Source organism: Pogona vitticeps, chromosome 10, assembly GCF_051106095.1.
Source record: "Pogona vitticeps strain Pit_001003342236 chromosome 10, PviZW2.1, whole genome shotgun sequence".
In the NCBI taxonomy this organism is placed as follows: domain Eukaryota; kingdom Metazoa; phylum Chordata; class Lepidosauria; order Squamata; family Agamidae; genus Pogona; species Pogona vitticeps.
Genome location: NC_135792.1, coordinates 8,484,595 through 8,507,138, shown reverse-complemented (window position 1 = coordinate 8,507,138; position 22,544 = coordinate 8,484,595).

Below are 22,544 nucleotides of genomic sequence, written 5' to 3'. Positions count from 1 at the left end.
TTCACCATTCAAATACTACTTTTTTGAGTAAATAGTGGTTCCTGTTAAAATCTGGTTCCATCCTGGATTTGCATCTTATTGGGAATGCATAGATTCCCAATTTATATGCACCATGAGAAGTAAAACCTTTCAAATCATACCATTTCAAGCCATGTAAATACTGTCATCAGCTGTCTGCATTAATTTCAAATTAGGCTACATTAATAAAATACCATTAGATATGGAGTTCCTTTAAGAGATAAAAGGCCTCGTTTCCACCATTATACAAACTTATCTTATTACAATGTGTCACAAATTAGCTTGCTTTTGTTTTGTAGCTGTTAAACAGAGAGATAAACACGGGCTCCTTTTGTATGTCTGATGGCTCGTGCATAAAACGTTTTCTAGCTTTTAATTGTGAAGCTGGTATCCTATTTAATTTAACTCATAGATCACAGTTCAGATTTAGGGGGTCTCTTTGGGGTTTTAAGAGAACTTCAGATTAATCACCAACTGCAACCAAGTGCAGAGGGGTAGCGACCACGGTAGACCCCATTCCCTACCTCACATTGCAAGCATCCCATCAGCGATTCAAATCTCCATTTGCAGCATTGAAGCCGGCTCAAGCTCTAACACAGGCAATCCATTAATGCTGACATCTTGTAAGTGCAAAACCTCTCAGCCACCTGGAAATCGACCTGTGGAAACTGACCTACCTCTAGCCACTCCTGACCTGGAGGATTAAATGAACCGACCATCTCCCGTTGCAATTCAGATCAAAATCAACAGATTCTTAACTTGATATGATATTATCCACATTGTTATCTGGATCGTGTGTGTGTGTTTTTCCCCACACATGAAGCAATGCACTGTAAAGTCAGTATCTTCTCCAGCACCTCTTCTTGTGTTAGATCAAAAGCCAATGGAAACATTATATTTTCCACTCCTGTTTGGATGCAGGTTCGGACTGGAAATGTATGTGAACTGCTCATTTCCAACCGTGCCAACAGGGTAAGTCTTCAGTTGTGAACTCAAGAGAGGGAATGAATGTATTAACTTTACTCTTTTCATGTATTGAGAACATTTATTATTATTATTATTATTATTATTATTATTATTATTATTATTATTATTATTATTATTATTATTATTATTATTATTATTATTATTATTATTATTATTATTATTATTATTATTATTATTCAGAAATGTTTTTGCCTGAACACACACGCATATGTTGTGCAAATGTAGCATTCTTTCTTTGTTTTTGCTAATGCTGTTGGGGGAGAAAAAGCTGACTTTTTAACTCTTCCAATAAAGCAAAAGATTTCCATAGGATTGGCTTCTTCATCATCATCATCTTTTCCAGTGAGGTGCCTCAACATGGCAAGACACATATTTTCCATCCAGGATGAAGTATGTGCAAATATTAAATACTGCCTTCTCTCCAGGGATTCAGACTGCAGAGGTACGGCACACCTAACACCCAAACGCACAACACAGTAGGTCTGTCTAACCACATTTTAAAATTAAGGAAGTAACATATGTTACTTGGAGCTTAGAAAAGGCACTTTTTAATTGTACTAATCCTAGAATCGTCCAAACAACATGGATTTGGGGAGGTGTCATATTTTTCTAACTTTTTCATATTGTCTAAAGAGTGTAATCCTAATAGTAGGAATGTTAAATCCAGATCGATCATCATCTGACTGTGGGCTTGTAGTTCACACCTCAAGGAGAATTTTTTTGCAGTCCATTGGGGCCACTCCTGTTACGGACCTGCTTCAGATAGCATTTTGAGTTTATTTCTGCGCTGAAGGACTGAGAACTAGAGCCTGTCTTGAAGAGTGTATATCAGTCTCTTTTTATCCAGGTACTTCCAGTTGTCGTTGTGGGTTTTTTGGGCTCTTTGGCCGTGTTCTGAAGTTTGTTCAGAACTTACAAGTTATCATGCTCTCATTGAACCTCTTTTTCCTGCCCACCCACCTCCTCTCTCACACACGGTCTGCTTGCAAGTCTCCCTTGGTACTCACTGGCTTACATTTCTTAGACAGTCCAGCCCATCCATCAGCTTCCAAGGCATCATCCATTAAACAGTGGGCTGGATTGTTGGAATGGTTCCTTGAGATAGCACTGACACCCAGCTCTGACTGAAGGACTCCCCCATGCAAGGAGGAGAATATTAATGGGTGACAAGCTCCCCTCTTTCCATCCCGCACACTGCAAGATTAAAGCATGGTGAGAAAAGGCAACAGGGTCAGCTTGGATCTGTGTTTTCAGTGGGGTTGGCGCTCAGTTTGATCCATTGCCATCACCCGCCAAACAAAAAGGGCATTGTGAGCCACATTAGATCGGCAGCAGCCCAAGCTTCGCTGAGGCCCGGATCTCTATATGAGGTTAGAACAGCAGCGTTAATCTCCTATCCAGTGTTTATAGAGCCCTCTCATCTCAGGGAGGGAGTGGATGGCAGCCAAGTTGCAAGAAAACATTCTTTATTATAATAAAAAAAATTAACCCCCTGCTACTTAGAACAGTGACCTCTGAGAGTTTGGGACAATTCATCATTAGAAATCTACAGACCAATTTGGCAACATTTCTGGCACAGAGTTGATTCATAACCTGTGCTCAGAAGCATTGCAGTTTCAGGGCTGTGGAAATCCAGACGTCGCGGAGAAGGCCCGCTTAAATTTCACCAAACCAGAAAATAATGCCTGTGCAAAGCTTTTCTTAGTCCAAAACCGGTTGCTCAGCATGTATGCTTGATTATGAACCACACTGGTGGTTTCCAAGTAGAGTAGAGGAGGACAGTGTGCTGGTAAAAAATACTAAGATTTCTGGTGAAACAGCTGGCCCAGATTTATCACTGAGTGCCAAAATGACAACAGCAGCAACAATATGAGACTACACCAGACCTGGGTGAAGTGCAGCCCGAGGGCCACATACGGCCCACGAGCCACTCCTGTCCGGCCCACGAACAATTATGAACATGAAAACCATTTATAGCTTTTTGTCTAAAGTTGATCAGTTGCTTATCTTTAACATACCGCAAAAAAACCTCTTTAGTATTTGAGAAGATTAACAAGTTTAAAATAAAAACAATCATAACATCACTGTTTCATTTTATTTTTAAGTAAAGTTGGTTCGGCCCCTGAACGCAGTTCATATTTTTCATGTGCCACCCCCCTATAGAAATTAATTGCCTGCCCCTGGAGTACACACACAAAAAAGAAATTTGTTTTACATTTATTTGAAGCAAAGGCAGAGTGCATTGTGGTTTGATGGTGGTGGAGACATTGATAAACCCCAGAATCTGCCAACCAGAATGGCCGTTCTGGGGATCCCAAGAGTTATAGGTAACTTTTCCAAGCTCTGAGAAGGGACGTGATTGGCAGCAAGGAGCAGCAATGCACCAGCGAGGGTGGTCCAAGAACTTCTGCTGCTTAAGGCAAAGGACAAGATGGTGCCACCTCCATTCATTGGGCAGAAACTGAAAGGTGGGCACATCTACCTTCAACAAGGGCAATGAAAGAGCAACCTATACTACACCTATGGACAGGAGGTATGCACCGCTTTATTTTGAAATTGAGGGACAAGGTGGTGTAAGAGACTGCTCCGTGGTGGCTCGTCCATTGAGGCAAGTGGAGTACCACTATCTCACAACCTTTGGCTGCCCCCAGTCCACACACTCCTATCACTCTCGTCACCAAAGGCAGAGGTTCAGAACTCCTACCTCTGTTCCCTTTCTGCCATGTGCATTAATGCCTGCTACACTTCTCTCCACACTCTCTGTATGTACGAATATTTATTTTTGTCCTTGGTCTGCAACTTAGCTCCGCCCATTGGGGCTGGGCTTCCCACCTCCACCAGCCTTAATGTGCACCAACCACTCCTGCAAATGCTGTCCCTCAACATCTGCTGCCAGAGGCAGTTGATAAAGTTAAAGACGGGGGAAAACTCCATCACAATCAGTTTAGCTGTGGTCAACAGAGCCATTTTCAAAAGGAGTGGCCAAAATCCCATTCTTTACTCCCATCAGCATAAGGCAGTGGACATAAACCTCAGCAGTGAATTGGCATCAGCAGAGAATTTAATGTTGAAATTTGTTGTTGTGTGTGGAGTTGTGCAACTCCATGCACTACAGTGAGTGCCTATGCTAACTTCTTAATTTGCAGCCAAGCAGTGCTGAGAGTTATGCTTATTGTGTTATACTGATGTAAGAACTGAATAGGATTCGGGCCATTTTTTTTCTATGAATGGGAAGACATGATAGATTTCATAGGGGTATGAGTTTCTCAGTTGTAGGAAACCCACCATAGAACACTCATGACCTTCCAGGATACAACATGGTTGGAATGACTGAGAGAAGAATCCTGGTGGAAGGAGACCCTCACATCTTGCTTTGCCTGCTGAAGCCCCCAGGATCTGTTCCTCCTTGAAGACCAGTGGAGACAGGATTGGCCAGGATTCTGAAAGCTGTGCTGACAGTCAAAGCAAACAACACAGCTTTAAATTAGAGTAAGAACAGCTCATGGAATGACCTGATGTTCACTTAAAGTTAACTTTTGGTTGCCTTAAAAAGAAACATCAAATGTTTTCAAACACACACACACACACACACACACACACATCCTGGCAGTGAGGTCACATATCCCTATGAATGTAAAGATAAAGGTAAAGGTTCCCCTTGACAATTAACTCTAGGGCCCGTTGCTCATCCCTGTCTCCAAGCCGTAGAGCTAGCGATTGTCCGTAGACGATTTCCATGGTCATGTGGCCAGCATGACTAGACACCGAACATCGTTTCCTTCCCACCGAGGTGGTAGCGATTTATCTACTCGCATTTACCTGCTTTCAAACTGATTGGTTGGCAGGAGCTGAATGTAAAAATAACTAAAACCACAAAGCTGTATTATAGAAGAGCTAATGTATCCCATGCTTCTTTGGAATTGAAATGTAACTTATTTGCACTGGAGTTATTAGGGAAATGTGTTATCATGAGTAATTTGTGATTTCTATCTAGTTACTTCCAAGTTTCTGGGGGGGAAATGTTTAGCAAATTTAGGAAGCCTTTGGGGTTCTAATTACCCCTGGCTAAAGCCCTTTCATATGCTGGACCTACCACAGACTCATTCCAAATTCTTCACTGTCACCTTTCTCATACCACAGAAGACTTGAAACTCCAGCGCCAAATATTTATTTGATCCCAAAATATAGTTAACTCAAAACAATCCCCAAAAGGCAGTTTCCCCTGTGCCTACTTCACCGCCCCCACACCACCAAGAACTTTAAATAGAAGTTTTCTTTCTCTAAAGGTTTTATTATTATTATTATTCTGTATCGTTTTACATGCTCCGTCCCTACAGATCTCTTTGGGTTTTTTTTTTCCGGCTTTAAGGTATGCAGTGCTTATATGCCTGCTTAGCTGTTTCCAAATTTTTTTTTTGAAGCTTTCCCAAAGAGAGAGAGAGAGAGAGAGAGAGAGAGAGAGGCTGTATTGAAGTGCCTACATAAAAATGACAATGTCTTGAGAAAAGCCAACGGACCCCAAACCTAAGGCTTTTTTGGATCAACACAACCTACCTTGGGGAAATTAAGGAAAGAAATTGGAGTGAATACCTGTATGAGATCCAACAAATCGTCCCAGACTTTCTAAGGAGCAATCCTTAGAAGACTTGACAAACCTATCTTGTCCCTTCATTGCCTGTCTGTTGCATTTGCCCCCTCAAAACTCTTGTCCCTCAAGAGACTTCCCAAGTATGAAAACTGAGGTTTATTATTCCGAATAACACACATGCATACCCACAACATTAATAGGAAAGGAGGTGTTACGGATCATGTTGTGGGCAACAACAAAAAAAGCAGGGGATCCAGTAAATTTCCATTGCTTTGACCTTTTTAAATACTGGGCCGGGTTTTTATCCCTATTTAATTTACAATCTAGGGCATGGTCAGTTTTTTCAGTATAAACTACTGTATTTTTCGCTCCATAAGACACACCTTTCCATAAGACGCACCAATTTTTTTAGGAGAAGAAAACAGGAAAATATAATCTGTTTTCTTCACTCCATAAGACGCACAGACTTTCCACCCCCCTGTTTTGTGGGGAAAAAGTGTGTCTTATGCTGCGAAAAATACGGTAGCTTTGTGAATAAGTTTAATTTTCTCAAAACCAAAGACTTTATCATCGCTGCTTGGTCATTTTATCCTCTCTGTTTTGCATCTGGAAATAAGACCCTCACCACTCTTGAGGACAGATGACTTGTTTAGCAGGATGGCAAAAACTGAAGGAGAGAATTGTGTGTGTGTGTGTGTGTGTGTGTGTGTGTGTGTGTGTGTGTGTGTTGTCTGTGTGTGTGTGTGTGTGTGTGTGTGTGTGTGTGAGAGAGAGAGAGAGAGAGAGAGAGAGAGAGAACCAAAGTATTATAAATTATAAATTTACAAATTATAATATTATAAATATTATACGCGTAGCACTTCAAAGACTAACAGATTTATTTCAGTGTGAGTTCCTATAGATCTAATCCACTTCTTCAGACAAAGAAGAAACAATACCTATCCTCTATATTTATATATGTTCCTCTGTGGATACTTCTCTGGAAGATGTTACAGTTCTCTTCGTCTGCAAATGTTGTCATCAGTCCTGAATGAGTTTGAAAATATTTTCCCCTGGCCCTTTCACAGCATTCATTTCATGTCTGTTATACACGTCTTTTATGTTGAGCAAGCCCATTGTTCACAGTTGCTGACAATCACTTGGCTAGATGCATTCAAAACAAAGGCTTTCAGATCTTCTTCCTCCACATCATGAATTAATAAATCACTTACTTTGGTTTACTTGCCATCACCTAAACTTTAAGGTATTTGAAATTAACATAGAGAGAAAAGGAATTAGGGCAACGATGGAGCCTTCTATTATTTTATGAGTCTCTATGAGGAAAAAAGGGATCCATCTGTGAAATTAATTAGCATTTATTTAAATAGAAGCAACTATAAGGTTATTAATGGAGAAATGGAAAATAATATGAGCCACTTTGGGTCCCTTGTTGAGAGAAATGTGGCATATAAAACAACAACAACTACTACTACTACTACTACTACTACAATAATAATAATAATAATAATAATAATAATAATAATAATAATAATAATAATAATAATAATAATGATGATGATGATGATGATGATGATGATGATGATGATGATGATGATGATTATATTTATTTATTTATTTATTTATTTATTTATTTATTTATTTATTGGATTTTTACCCCGCCCCTCTAGACCATGCCTACTCGGGGCGGTTTACATGACCATGCTTAAATTCTAAGAAATGATGTGCTTGTAGAGAATTATATATGGCTATAAAGCAACAAGAATAAAAAGATTTTTGAAAGGTGAAGAAAGCACAGGTGCTTTATCCAATATCCATGGTGTTTAGTTTATTTCAGTATTTCTATTTCATTTCTCTCTCACCTTCCCACTAATAATAGCATTTAAAAGTGTCTAACATAAAATAGATTTAGGACAGAAACACATTCACCCATAAAATGACCAGAATCACAATAAACGAGAACTAAAAGTCGCCCGAATATTTTTTAAAAAATAGTTTTGAAGGCCAGTTTGAAGGAATTTGTCTTCCCAACTCTTCCTAAAGGTAGCAAGAATGAACTTCTACGAAGACAGGGAACTCTCCAAATCTCTCTGTGATTTTAAAGTAAATAATCAACAAGTCACAGACACTTTCATATATCTGGAGAGCGATGTTTGAATAGCATATGTTGCCCAAGGGAAAAGACACGCTCTAAATGTGATGGTCTTCTGAGGATTAAAAATAGTGCCACTGCTTATCAGACCTGTTCAGTCTGACACAGGCTTTGTTTTGTTTTGTTTTATTTTATTTTGATGGACAGTGTGCTATCTGTTGTGTTTTAAGTGTGATCAACTCTGGAGTCCAAACTGTCTCAAATGCCTTGTAAAATGAGCTGAAAGCTCCATGTTTCATCCAACATACTCTTTAAAAAGAACATCTATAGAGAAACATGGTTATCTGAATTTACATTTCCATAATTTCTTCTATAAATTTTAAGGAGTGACAAAAACACAACAGACCACTTTGCATATTTTGGTAGGTGGAATATTATGATCTGTTGTGATGCGTTATGGTGCCAAGTCTCCCCTTTTCTCCCTATAAATTTCTTTTTAAAAAATCACTATTACACAGACTGTGTTTTGCACCACAGAGTAGACACTTACACACAAGTTTTCCTTTTTCCCTTCTAAAGAAAAATGAGCAAACCCAACAAATTGTATTTTAAATACAAATTAGTAGTAGTAGTAGTATTTGGGATAAACATTCATATATTTTAGCCCACTTTGTAAATGGAGGAGGTTTTCTTTTTTAAAAAAGGACTGAAATAGTTTATTGAATGTTGATGTATGGAAAAATAAAGGGTGATGTTAAAAAAAAAAGCAAGCGGCTAAAAACTGAGCTGAAACTGAAACTAATTGTTTTTCAGAAGTAGCATCCAGATTCTGCTTAATGCGCTCCTCCCAACCCTCATGCAAGCACACATACACACAATTAAAAAATCAAACAGATTCAGCACCTTCGGATCCCTGTCTGCTCGTATTTGGAGTTAGTTGCAGGATAATTCAGTTTAGCACCCCATGTGGTTCCATTTGGAATCCTTCTCTGTTTTCTTCAGCACTTCTGTTGCGACTGGCAAAATAACTGACAGCTTGATTCACAAAGCTTTTGGAAGTGGAGGGGGGGCAGGGATCAGTTGCTTTGAAAGTTCCCTCCTGTGAACCCTTAATTAACAGTTCCCTTCCCACTTTGTACCTTTCTTTGAATGCATTTGGTCATGGCAAAGGGTAGTTAGGTGATGAAAATAAATAAACAGGTCGGATCTTGGTGAGCTGAGCCGGTCCGCGACAGTTCAGTCTACTCCTTGCCATGTTTCATGTTGCTTCGTAATGGTACCTCTCCAGCATGGATGCTGTTTTATTCTGCCTAAAATTAATTTGAAAAGGACACATGGACATAGAATACTGTTGCTCTGTTGTTGGTATATATTGATTTATTAGAGTATTTTGATCCCAGTTCAGTCATGGTTAGGTAGACTTGCAGGTATCAATGTACAAGAGAAGATATAATTATCATAAATCACATTGCAGCAAATTGTCAAAGGGATGTGATAGCCATCTTAAATTTTTTGCAGCAAAAGGATACAGATTCATACAACACCATTAAGATTGACAACGATACAATGTTGTGAGCTTTCCTGGATTACAGGCCACTGACTCAGGTGCAGTATCTACTTCAAACATGTCTGGATTCAATGCCATGCAATTGTTTATGAGTTTCATCACGTGTAATGAGGACGGCAATATAGAAAAGGTTAAGAGGTTGGATTAATGGGTTTAATCTCATGGGGCTTGTATAAATCTCATGGGGCTTTGCATTCAGTTGCCCAATTGACACATCCATTCCTAGGCATGCTGTGTGGTGCTTAATTAGCCCAACATGTTGGCAGAAAAAAAAGGCAGTCTGCTTGCTTAATTAGGGTTTTTAGCCAGCATATTTGTTCATGTTCTTGTGCTGGGTGCACCCGTCCATTGACTGTGAAGGCTGAAATTCCATTCCGATTTAGACACAGCATCTACCTCCACTATCACTTCACTTTCAGAAACAATACAAATTTCTCTCTTAGAATAATGCAACTATGAAAAGCTCTAAGACAAAAAACATGACTACAGAAGAACTACACAACTTTACCACTGACAATGTGGTGCTTATTCTTACAACGGCTTCATTGGGTAAGGCTAATAGAGTGAGACCCTGAGTACATGGGGGGGGATGCAGGAAATACTACAGATTTGGGGCAAGCTCATTTGCATTTTTATAGTTGATCAGATGATGCATTGGGAAATGTGAATCAGCCCAGAGTCCCACAGTCCCAATCCTACCAGAGATCCTCCTATTTTTAAAAAAGTTGAATCAATTCATTTCAGTTCAAATGTGTAATCATGATGAACTAATACAGAAAGGAAAGCGCAAATGAGTACATACACAACCACAGACAAAGAGGTGCTCTGACAAAGCACTTCCTCTTGCCTCTCAAAGGAGCACAACAAGTCCACACACCCACAAACACCCACAAGAAGCACAAGCATTCATCTCTCCCTTCAAAGCCTCTCCTCTCCCAAGACACTTCTCCTTTTTCTTCCTTCTCCTCTTCCTCCTTCTTTTGAGAGCTTCCCCCAGTGGGCCATTCTTTTTCAAACAACAACAACAACAACAACAACAACAACAACTCCTCTACCAGCAGGCAGGATGAGCCAGAAATGAGCAAATGAGGAAGGAAACCCTTCTTAAGGCAATTCCTTTGAACTGCATCACCTATTGGCACTTCAAATGGAACTGCACATAGAAGGCATTTTTATCCCCCGCTTGTGTGGCCACTTATACCAAAGTGAAGCAAATGCCCCATCCCTGCAATTTCATAGAAATAGAATGTGAGTTAATTCTCGTTTCCCTCACTGTGTAGTCACACCCTGAGAGTGACTGGCCTATCATCACTGCATAAATTAATTGCTGGATTGCCCATGTCCTAGTCCAGTATTCTGCACCACAGTTTTTCTTCTTGACACTTCTCCAAGCAAAGTGTTCGTTGCTTAATTATGTTCTAAACCTCCCAGAGAGTGTTCTAGCACTATGGGGCAGTATATAAGTCTAAACAGTTGCTATTATTATTATAAAGCTGAATTTTGAGAAGGTTAATGAAGAAGCACAAACTTCTATAACAATTAAGCAACCAAGCTCTTTATATACAGAAAAGGAGACTGCAACTTGCAAACTATTTCAGACCTTCTACTGGTTGAAGTAGTCTGCAAGCTGTCATCCAAATAAGCAACTTTTCCAGCCTCTGCTTATATCATCACTCCACCCACAATTACTTTGGAATTAGTTGCAAAGTACAGTGGTGTCCTGCATAGCGACGATAATCCGTGCAGCAAAAATGATCGCTATACAGATTTGTCGCTATGCGAAATTAAAAAGCCCGTAGGAATGCATTGAAACCCCTCCAATGCATTCCTATGGGCTTAAAACTTACCTTTTAAGTGAAAATCCTCCATACGGCTGCCATTTTAGCTGCCCGGTATGCGAGGAATCTGTCCCTGTTTTACCCGGTGGCCATTTTGGAACCGCCGATCAGCTGGGGAAAAAACATCACTATGCAAAAATCGGTAAGCGAAACAGCTTACCGATCGTTGCAAAGCGATTTTCCCCCATAGGAAACATCGTTATGCAATCGCAAAAGCTATCACAAAAACATTGTCGCTATGCGGATTCATCGTTAAATGGGGTGCCCATTTTGCAAGGCACCACCGTATGCCTGATTATGCTAGGGTGGCCACAAAAAAAATGGAAGGCATGCATCTCTAAAAACAAGAAATACAGAACTGGATTCTAATTAACACGACCATTTTCCAGGGTACAAATGAGCTATTTCTCCATTTTGGGGTGTAACATACCTAAGAGAAAGGCTTAAAATAGTAGACTTTGAGGGCTAGCTAGGCCTAGCTCTCTTGAAACTTCCCGTTCTAGTGCTAGCTGGGAGCGTTCTTTCTGAACAGGAACCTTGGACAGAGATAACTAGGACTCAAAGCCTGCTAATTTCTCCCAAGTGCATCACATTCAGGTGTTTGTAAGGTGCCTATAAAGTAAGTGAAACTCCCAGAATGGAGAATCATGGTATTTGTGATCCAGAAAATCTGGAAATTCCATCCCTATTAATTTATATATTTCAATGCACCTATCATCAGCAGAGAAACTGTGTGCGTCCTGAATCTGCTGTTTCAGTGCTGTTCACTGTAAATGCAAAATTCCAAGGTCTCTGATCCCTCCCTTCATGTTTCTCTCTCTTTAGATCAGACTTCATCTTGGTGGCGCTTCAAAGAGAAGGCACAGTGGAATACGGATTGTTCTCTGTTCACTCTTAATACTGTCTTTTCTGAAAGGGTCTTCTCTGGAAGGAAGGGACATATTTCACCCTTGAAAACACCCTCAGATGCCAAAGTCTAAACGTAAGCAACAAGTCCTATTACTAGGTTTTGTGACCATTCCATCTGGTGTGAGGAGTTTATAGACGATCCCTAAGAACACATTTGGTTCTAATCAGGCACCAAACCCTGCAGTACATCCTGTTTGTCTACACTTATTATTACTGACAAATTATCCTCCTCTCAAATCTCAGGGAGCATTCACTTTATCCTTGCATTAAACCTGATTGGAAACAGTAGGTTTAATTGCACTCAGCGTGAGGCCTCGTTATAAAAGGCACTGGGGCCTTTTCTCTCTTTTTTTATTGCCAAAAAAAAATAAATAAATACTGGATGCATGAAAACAATGTATTTAGCCTCCTAAAGTCAAACTATGCCTAACCAATGACTCAAAGTTTATTTTTTTTAAAAAAAATATTGCTTTATGGAAACAAAAAAATAATGGATGTGTGAAGAAATACCACTGTCATGGGATTAGACCTTGGTAACCTAACAACAACAAATATATATATATTTCACCCTTGAAATATATATAAAAGTAAGGACTCTGTATGATTTTCTGAACCCCGCTTTGTATCACTGTGTGGTCCAGAAGCAATTCAAGACATGGCAATTTTACTGGGTTTAATGCTGCTTTCAGTGGTGGTGATGCTGATTTGGCCTACACCACATCTGTTTCGGGCATGACATACCACATCTCCCTGGTCTGTAAACCACACTTGCCTGCGTTGTTGCTCAGACTCCCTCCTGGAAATGAAATCTCCCTACCAAGGGCTTCATTTAAACCTTGCTCACTGTAATAATTATAACAATACAAAACGTATAAAAGTTGAGCACAATAACGATGAGCTGGAGACGTAACAAATCTTGTTATTGAGCAGACTTAGCCACAAATGTCTGCTAAACTTTGAGAAGGCTCTTCTTAATGACTGTGTCTGTCTTGGAAGTAGTAGAGGAGGCTCTGTTGGTGGTGGTGATAGTGGAACAGAAGGAAGATAAGATGATAATTATGACAGTGTTGATGATAAGGAGGAGGAGAGACGAAAAGCCAACATTATATGTCTTGGGCATTCAATGCCTAGATCTCATTGATTTTTCAAAGTTCCAAAACTCAGATAATCAATGGATATATGGTCTCCAACAGCTTGTACTGAACATCTCATAGTTTCAGAGGAGCTGACCCTATATCCATCTACCCCAATATTTTCAGCTCTGACTGGCAGCAATAACTATGCAAGTACTTAGATTCCTAAATTAGTCAAGATTCGGTGTGGTCTGCATTCTTGGCTTCAGCATATTTCCACCTGAGATTTCCCCCGAATTTCTGTGCTAGATCTGTGTTTACACTGACCATCATTTTGTCTGAGTCTGTCTAACAGAATGGTTTATCCAGGACAAGTTCCTACAGAAGATGGAACAATGACCTGAGACCCAAATTGAAAGATTAGGAATCCGAGATATTCTAGCAGGCGAAACATTCTGTTTAGGGAAATTGGTGTGTATAACATTCAGAGCCGAGGCAGATTCTGTGCCTGTGATTCAAATCATTTTTATTTATCATTCTCTTGATCCCTACAAGACAAAGGGGGAATGGTTTTACTGGTAAACATAAGAAACTGCCTTGTAGTGACTCCGAAGTTTAAGCTATCCAGTTTAATACCGGATATTCTAAATCAGTGGTCTCCAACCATGGGCCTCCAGATGTTCTTGGACTTTACCTCCCAGAAATCCTGGTCAGCAGAGGTGGTGGTGAAGGCTTCTGGGAGCTGTAGTCCAAGAACATCTGGAGGCCCAAGGTTGGGGACCACTGTTCTAAATAGCAATGCTCCACTGGTAAAAAAAAAGAGTCCTTCTTTGCATTTCTTTTGAGAGCATAACTCATTGGTTACAAGTAACAGTAACATATAACTAGGTACTTTGAGAGTCATGAATATTCAGAGTAGTCATTACAAAATTATTTTTGATATAGCAAATAAGACCCCAGTTAGTTATGGGTAATGATGAATACCGAGTTACTGTTCCAAGATATTTTTCAAGGATTCTACCAGAATTTTTTTCCATGCCTTTTGCTTATCAATCACAAGCAACAAGGAAAGTATTCTTTGTTTTTGTCTTTTGCATTTTTAATAATATGTCCAAGGTGCAATCGTACAGTTGGCTGCTAGTGCAAACTGTCTGAGAATGTTTCCCTGTATTTTTTCCAGGAGGAGAGATGCAAAATGTTAATGATGCAAAACACAACACACAACTTGTACGAATGGAGCAGCCATAATAAGAGTCAGTACTTGGCTGCTGAGAGTAATGCAATGAATTCATTTTAGCGTGTAGTTTACTGAGATCTGTTTCCTAATCAGACTTTCGGAAAGTTACATTTCGGGGTTACTGCTCTGGTCCTTTGAAGTATTGGACACATAGTTGTTGTCTATAAAATAGTAACCCATTTTTCGGCTTAATGCCGCATATCCTCTAAGAGTGACATAATGAAAAGCTTTGCTGGTCCATTCTGTCACCACAGCTTCTTCTGACGGAGTGTTGAGTTATTATTTGAACCTTGAGCTGATTGATGGATCCTCTGTTTTTGTTTTGTTTCAAGCAGGCAAAATATGTTTACTAAGGTGCGCAATGTGGTTTGGAATGTTTCCTTGCAACGTCTCCTGCTGGAACACGAGGCACAATTGGCTTTTGATGCCAACGTCTATAATTAAAAGAGAGGAAGGCCAATGTTAATTATGAATTCTATTTTGGTCCCCCCTTTTTTGAAAGCGTCCTCTGTGATGTCCAATGTCACTGCAGGGGTCTTTCCAAAAAAGAGTCCTCTCTGTTTTCCATCATGGCGACATCAAGAATTTGTGGTTGACCACTTGGGGGAAGTGGTCAACTTTATCCTGCTCTCAGTTGAAATTGATTTCATTGGCCCTGACCACTTGAAAAAAGGAGAAATTTAGCGCCCAAGCCAGAAGAAGGACAAAATACGGCACAGAAGTTGCTCGCTTGGCAGGTTGCTCATTTTCAACATGGCCATGGAGGATGAATCATGGGAAGTGGTTATCTGCTATGCTTCAATATCACCGAGCTAGCTCCATGCGTCTCACCCATTCAAGGTCCCGTCCTTCAAGATCCCCTCCTCCTTACTCCTCACATTATGTCCATCATCTCTTTCCCTACCTATCTCCCATTTCCGCCTCGGTTATCAACTGATTTGTATGCCACTTCCAAGTTCAGTGCCAAGAATCTCTTAGAGCTCAGAATGATAGATTTTAAACCATGATATGAGGCTACTTTTAGCATCATATCATTTTATTGCATGTTAGTAATATTTGCGGAAAAAGACTAGGGGTGTGTTACACCTGCCATCAAGGCAGAACTGATTTATAGAGACCCCCGTAGGTAAGTAAGGTATTTAAAGAAGAGTTTTATCAGTGCCGCGCCACCACTACCCAGTCAGTTTCCATGGCCATGCAGAGATTTGGACCTAAGCCCCCCGAATCTTAGTTTATCATGAACTGCTGGATAGCTCAGTGGCCTAGGCATCCGAGCCAGATGTTGAGAGTCCCCCCACTGTTCCTCCTTGAAGGGGTTGGACCTGATGATCTAGATCAGGGGTTCCCAACCTTGGACCTCCAGATGTTCTTGGACTTCAACTCCCAGAAATCCTGGCCAGCAGAGGTGGTGGTGAAGGCTTCGGGGAGTTGCAGTCCGAGAACATCTGGAGGCCCAAGGTTGGGGACCACTGATCTATAGGATCCCTTCCAGCTCTGCAATTCCAAGATGATGATAATGATGATTCTATCTACTACACCTCATTGGGTATCAGGGATGTTTACTGGCTCCCAAACCACTAGGTGCCCAAATAAAGCCACATGGATTGGTCTCCCCACCCACCTCCAATGCCATTTTGGAAACACACAGGCCAGATCTTTCTCTCTGGTCTTGGTATTTTCAGATCTCCAGTGGGGTGGCGGGGGGGGGGGATCACCACCTTTGCAAATGGGGAAATGGAAACAGCAGAGCATGGTGACAGACAGAACAAATGGTGCTACTGTAGGAGGCCCCAGAGTTTTGGGCAAGCCTGAGATGCAAGCAAAAGAGAAGGACTTCTCATCAAGGCAGCAGTAGCCTGTCCTGCTAGGCTCCCTGCATGATTCATTCCCATATTTACAGCCACCAGGAGATAGACTCATCTCACCAGTGAGTGGAGTTTCCTAAGGCAGCCCCTGGAAAAGAAAGGAGGGCTTGCTTCTCTTTGCATCATGGTTAAAAGTCCAATGCAAGGGACCTCCTTTTCTCTATTTCTCAACCCTCTCTTCATCCATCTGTCAGTGTATCTAGTAAGTATGTCCTTGTTATGTGCTGTCAAGTCACTTCAGACTTATGGCAACCCTATGAATGATCTCCAAATTGCTCTGTCCTCAACAGCCCTGCTCTCCTCTTGTAATCTGTGACTTCCTTTAGCACGTCAGTCCATCTGGAATTTGGTCTTCCTCTTTTCTTGCTGTCTTAAAACTTTCCCAGCATTATTGTCTTCTCCAGGGAATCCTGCCTTCTCATGATGGGTCCAAAGTAGGGCAGCCTCAAGTTTACTTCTGTTGAAAAAGAAAGATGATGGGGTGAAAATACCTTTCATTCATATCTCTGCACCTTCTCTCCTTTTCTTCCCCACACCTTCCTCGTCTTTCATGTACCTGAAATCAGTGATGCTGCCCCCCCTTCTGCTGCTACTCAGTGCTTGCAAGTGTGCAGGCTGTTGCATGACTGCAGAAGCAAGCCTCATAGACACTGACAATATATAAACTTCAATGATATAATATATGGCTTTGCAGCAGGGAAGTTAAGGAAGTTTCATTTCTACAGTAAAGTGCATACCGTGACAACAGGTCAGCATTTACCTTGTAAGGCATTGATAGTTTTTATTCCCCTTTCCTTGCTTTTAGCACATTTATTTTAAAACATTTTAACTTAATAAATGTTGGATTGAATATGAAGGATCCATTGCGAGGCTCCACCCAAAAGTGTCCTCTGAGTTCTTTGCTCACGTGGAAATAAACAAATCTAGGCTGAACATCAGGGGGAAAAAACTTCGTAACTGTTAGAGCAGTATGACGATGGGATTAATTAACTCGGGAGGTGGTGAGCACTCCAACACTGGAGACATTCAAGAGAAATTTGGACAGCCATCAACTTTGATTTGGATTCCTCCACTGAGTAAGGGGATGGACTTGATGGCCTTATAGGCTTCTTCCAACTCTATGATTCTGTGAAACAGCCCAGATTCTCATTCAGCTGACTTGGATTCACACGCCTATAAGACAAAATCCAAACGGCCGTGTCCCATTGCCAGCAGGCACATTAAGACTCAGAGTGACAAATGCATGCCAGTTTACAGGGATGAACAACCAAGCTCTCTGTGCATTATCCTGTTCTGTTTCTCATAACACATTATTAATTCTAAGATATACTGCTCCCCTGTGACTCATGATTCAGTCTATAGCAAACAGACTTTGGGGCTTTGATAACTAAAAAAAAAATGGGTTTTATAGAACTTGCAAGATGGGGGAACCACAAAGGGTGGGAAGGCCTCATGAAATGGTATAAGGAGGAAAAACATTCAAGATGGAAACACTGGTCTTTGGTCTTCTAAAAAGAGAAGAATCGACTTCTTGAGCGCTGCCCACATCTAAACACTGTTCCCTTGGTCACACAGGCGTAGATCTACACTGGTGCCTCTGTTTGACAGTTTCCTGCCTCCAGACAGAGGCCATTTTTCAATGGCTAGCAGCCAGCAGGATGGCTTTTAACTGCTGGTCACCAGCAGCCATCTATAGTTAGTTTCCAAAGCTGCAACCACCACGAATCCATAAATCTGCCTTAGGAAGCGGAGTCATGCCATAGGTCCATCTCAGCCAGCTGTCTTTCATTTGATATCCTTCAGATGTTGCTGGCATGTAACACTCACCCTCCCTGGGCTGGTGGCTGATAGGAGCTGTAGTCCAATTCACAGGAAGCTGGGCTGGGTTTGGGAAAAGCAGTCTATAATGCCTGGCAGTAGATGTCAAGGGTTTCAGGCAGTAATCTTCTTTGAACCTACCTGGAGATTGGTATTTATTTTAAATGCACTCTCTTTCAAATTTGCACACCCAAATTGTTATTTGATATTAATTGTTGTTATTCTGCGTTTTGCGAGATGCCCAGAGTAGACAATGTCTAAATGGGCGGTATATAAATGAATTAAATACATAAATAAATAAAGTCAACACTTAGGTACATTCCATGGAATCCATGAGTCAACTCCATTTGGGGCTGACAATCGGATTTTAGCCCGTTTTCCAGCCCTGTGATTATCCCATATGGTAACAAACAGCTGACATTCAGATACACATTAACACAATTCTGCTAGATTTCAGAATTGTTTTTTTTTAAAAAAATATCCTCCTTTAGTCTTTAAAATATAAAGCAATATAAACCTATTTCAGAGCCCTAGCATTAGAGCAATTTAATGGCAGCATGTCCAGCAAACATATTAATTGAAGGCTATTTTACAAAAGTAGGTTTAAGAAGGTATTTTGTGGTATGGCAACGGAAGAGCCCAACCGAGCACCTTTCCTGCATGCATAGCTTGTGTTCAACTGCCAAAGGATGTTCCTTCACAACTGAAAATTTAAAAAAGTTCCTGTTATTTACTTGTTTGGGTTTTGGTCAGATCCGTATTCCACCTTCCGCTACAGACTGGCATTCCAGGCCACTGTCAACCAAACGGAAAACAGGTAATGATAAAATAAAATTTAAAAAAGGAAAAATGTTAAAAGGGGAGTTAAAGAAATTGTAATATTAAAACATTAAAAAGCAATGTAAGACTGTATCGACAAAAAAGGATAGCACCCATCCGTTAAACACATTGATTAAAGAAAATAGACAGCAGCTATCTGTTGAAATCTGTTTGGGTTGAGTGGCAGCTGAAAGTCCATTTCTCCACAACTAGTTAAATAAGAGGTAAAACTATTATAAACAAAACAAAATGCCAGTTGTTGCCTACTGGTCAAAAAGAGTCAATCTAGTCTCTGTTGGAAAGAGGGTCTACACTCTGAGAAAAAGATGGGTTTCAAAGCTTTGGTGAAATGCTTCAAGGTTGGGGTAAGCACAATGGAGTGCCATGGTTCCCAACCTTGGACCCCCAGATGTTCTTGGACTGAAGCCCCCAGAAGCCTTCACCACTAGCTGTGCTGGCCAGGATTCCTGGGAGTTGCAGTCCAGGAACATCTGCAGACCCATGGCTGGGGTAGCGCCATGAAGTGCATAGAATGAACCAGCCACTTCAGTTCTGCTTTTGCTACCTCTCCTTTTGTAAAAACAGCTCATGGGTGGGAGCAGGGTAGCCCATGTAGAGAAGCAATCTTCTGTTGCTGCAATCACTGACCGGCAAGTAAAGGAAAGTGATAGAGAGATTTCCAAGAATAGTTTATTCCATCACTAATTGTGCTTGCAACCCATTTTAGCATCAGCAAGTAGGATTGTACAGTGGTGCCCAGCAAGACGATGTTAATTCGTTCAGCGAAAATTGCTGTCTTCTGAAAACATCGTCTTGAGAAATGTGGTTCCCCATTGGAATCCATTGGAATCTGTTTAATACGTTCCAATGGGGAAAAATCATCATCGTTTTGTGAAAATCACCCATAGAGAAACCGTTTTCCAAAGCGCCAATCAGCTGTTAAAATTGCTGTCTTGTGAAAATCGGTCCCGAAAACATCCGTTTTGCGAGTCGCGGACCTAGCTGCCAAAATCGTCGTCTTGCAAAAATTGGTCCCGAAAAAAAAACATCTTGCAAAGCACAAACCAAAACATTGTATAGCAAAAATTGTCCATCGGAAACACTGTTTTGTGAAGTGCTATAGCGATTGCAAAACTCATCGTCATGCGGATTCGTCGTTTTGTGAGGTAATCGTCTAGCGGGGCACCACTGTATATGGTTTAGAGTTATCGAACAGCATCTACAGTATTTCTGTGATCCATATTTTTAATGAAATATGCCAGCCATTATCATCTGTGCTCTAGTTGTCTGTCAGAAGAACACCTTCCCCTGTCTTTTCTAAAGCCAAAGGGCAAAGGCATGGCTGTGAGCTTTCTTTTTCCCTTTCCAGACACCCTGCCTGTAACTGTAGCCCATTGCAATCTTTGACTCAGCTGGGTGGGTCTTGGATTTAGCCTAGCACTGACAGCTCATTGTGTGCCGAGCTCTTGTGAAGATCTAGACGAGAATGGCTCAAGACTCCAGCTGAAACCCATAAATCTCCCCTTGAAATCAGTGGGAGCTGGAACATAACCTATACTGGCATGTTATGTGAGCTTACCTCCTCCCTTCATGAAAGCTGCCTGGATAGAATTTCCTCCCATTCTCGAAAGGTTTTTTTTTTTCCCCGACATCTCCTTGTCTTGTTTTTCAGATGGCCTGCGGTGAGATGCCCTCTTGCAAACCTTCCATTTTGTCATCTCTCCCGCTCGCAGCTATTAAGTCAGAGACGCATTCCAAAGAGATGATTCAAAACCATATTCCTTTAAATTTCAGCAAAGCAGAGGTCTCACATCTTCTGTGTATCTCTCTGTGTGTACTTCTGAACTTTTACCTTTTAGCCAGCTGTAGCATTACACTGTTCCCTTCCTTCTTCCCTGATGCCGGTGAAATAGGAGTACAATTAAAAGCCTCTAGAAAGGATGGTACATATCATAAAATGTATGTAAATGCTTTCATGATGCCTCCGCTCCTGAATTACATCATGGAGACCCCCCCTGATTTTATTTATTTATTTGCTTCTGCACAGTGATTCCCAATCTTGGGTAACTCAGATGTTCTTGGACTGCAACTCCCAATCCAAGATAATCTGAACATCTGAGTTACCCAAAATTGGGAATCACTGGGCTAGATGGCCTACTGATCTACTTCAACATAAGGCAGCTTGCAAGGTTCCTATTATTTCATGCCATGAACAGCAACCTGGACTGCAGAAATTAACAGGTGAAGTTTTCACAGCAAGGTGATAAAACACATGTTTGCACTCGAAGCCAACTGTGTTAACGCACTGCTGCCGATGCCAGCTAAAATGCTGGTAACCCTACTGGCAAAACTTAAAGATTTAGCCACCAGGTATAGCCATAAATACAGAGTTAAGCCATCAAGTATTCTCTGAATATCCAATCTTACCCTATCAGGGGGAAAGACAGGATAGTACATGAGATTGCTCACATAATTCAACCTCTGTTGGAGAGGATGTGGCTGACTTGGTAAATGCTCTCATATCTGGTGACTCTGCCCTAAAGCTGTTCAATGCCGTGCCCAAATCCATAAGGAAACTGAAAAACAAACAAACTGTTAACTAAAGATTTTCATTAGACCCGTCATTGGCACTGCTGAATCTCTTTTTGGGTAACAGCAATGTTAAACTTCCTTATTTCTGTTTACAATTCGATTTCTATTTAGTGTGGACGTGTGCAGGCTGATGTTGTGTTCGTTATATGCAAGAAGTCTGAGACATGCAATCCACCTCCTGTAGTTTTTTTTTTTTGATACCATCCGGAATCAGGGGTACAGAAGCTGTTGTTATTCAGAACACAGTGTCCCAGAGGAAAGGCCTAATGAACTGCTTAAATGGTTAAGGGGTCTTGGATGAAAAGGAAGGGCAGTGGCAAAGATCAATGGCTTCTCAGGACTATCCTTTGCCATTTTGCTGTCTGGGATAAAGGACTGTATAGCTTTCCTTCCCATCCCTTGTATGATAGCTAACAGGAGTGGCAGTTAATACTTCCTCTCACAGTGAACCCCACATACTTGAAGGCAATTGACTAACTTGGGGGGTGAGGCCAAGTGGCATGTCAGTCTCAACTTGAGCACTTTCCTTGCACCCCCTGGATGCTCCCATCTGAGACCACCTCCCCATGTTGCCTAATCACAAGGCTGGCCCTGCTCCTCGTTCCGTTTACAAAAACTCCCAGTTGAGCATGCAGGAGGGTGGTGCTCACCTTTTCCCAGGTTAGGAGTTGTGAGAAGCTGTCATCGCTCACACATCTCCTACAGCTTCAGGGCCTCTGCAGCTTGACCACTTTTTTGATCCCGAACCGCCCGCATTGGGAAGACATGCTGATGTGAATTTAACTTGCTGTCAAAGTGGGCCACCCGTCTTTTATCCCTTCCCTTGTTGTACTCTGTGTTGACCCCAGAGAACAGAACCAAAACAGGTTAAGAGAGTCCAAATTGAAAGCTGGTCAGTGCCCCTTCCTTGAAAATAAGATCCTCTATCTAGGAGAACACTGAGGTTTGTGGAAAAAGCAAATCCTCCAGTACAGGCAAAGGAAATTCCAGAGCAAATGCAGTGACAGACATGTCTTGGAAATCTGCTGGTTATTTTGGCAAAGTCCCAGGGCTTTCTCTCTCTCTCTCTCTCTCTCTCTCTCTCTCTTTAATTCTCTCCTATGGTACTTTCAGAAAAGTAACCATCAAGATTAATCAATCTAGT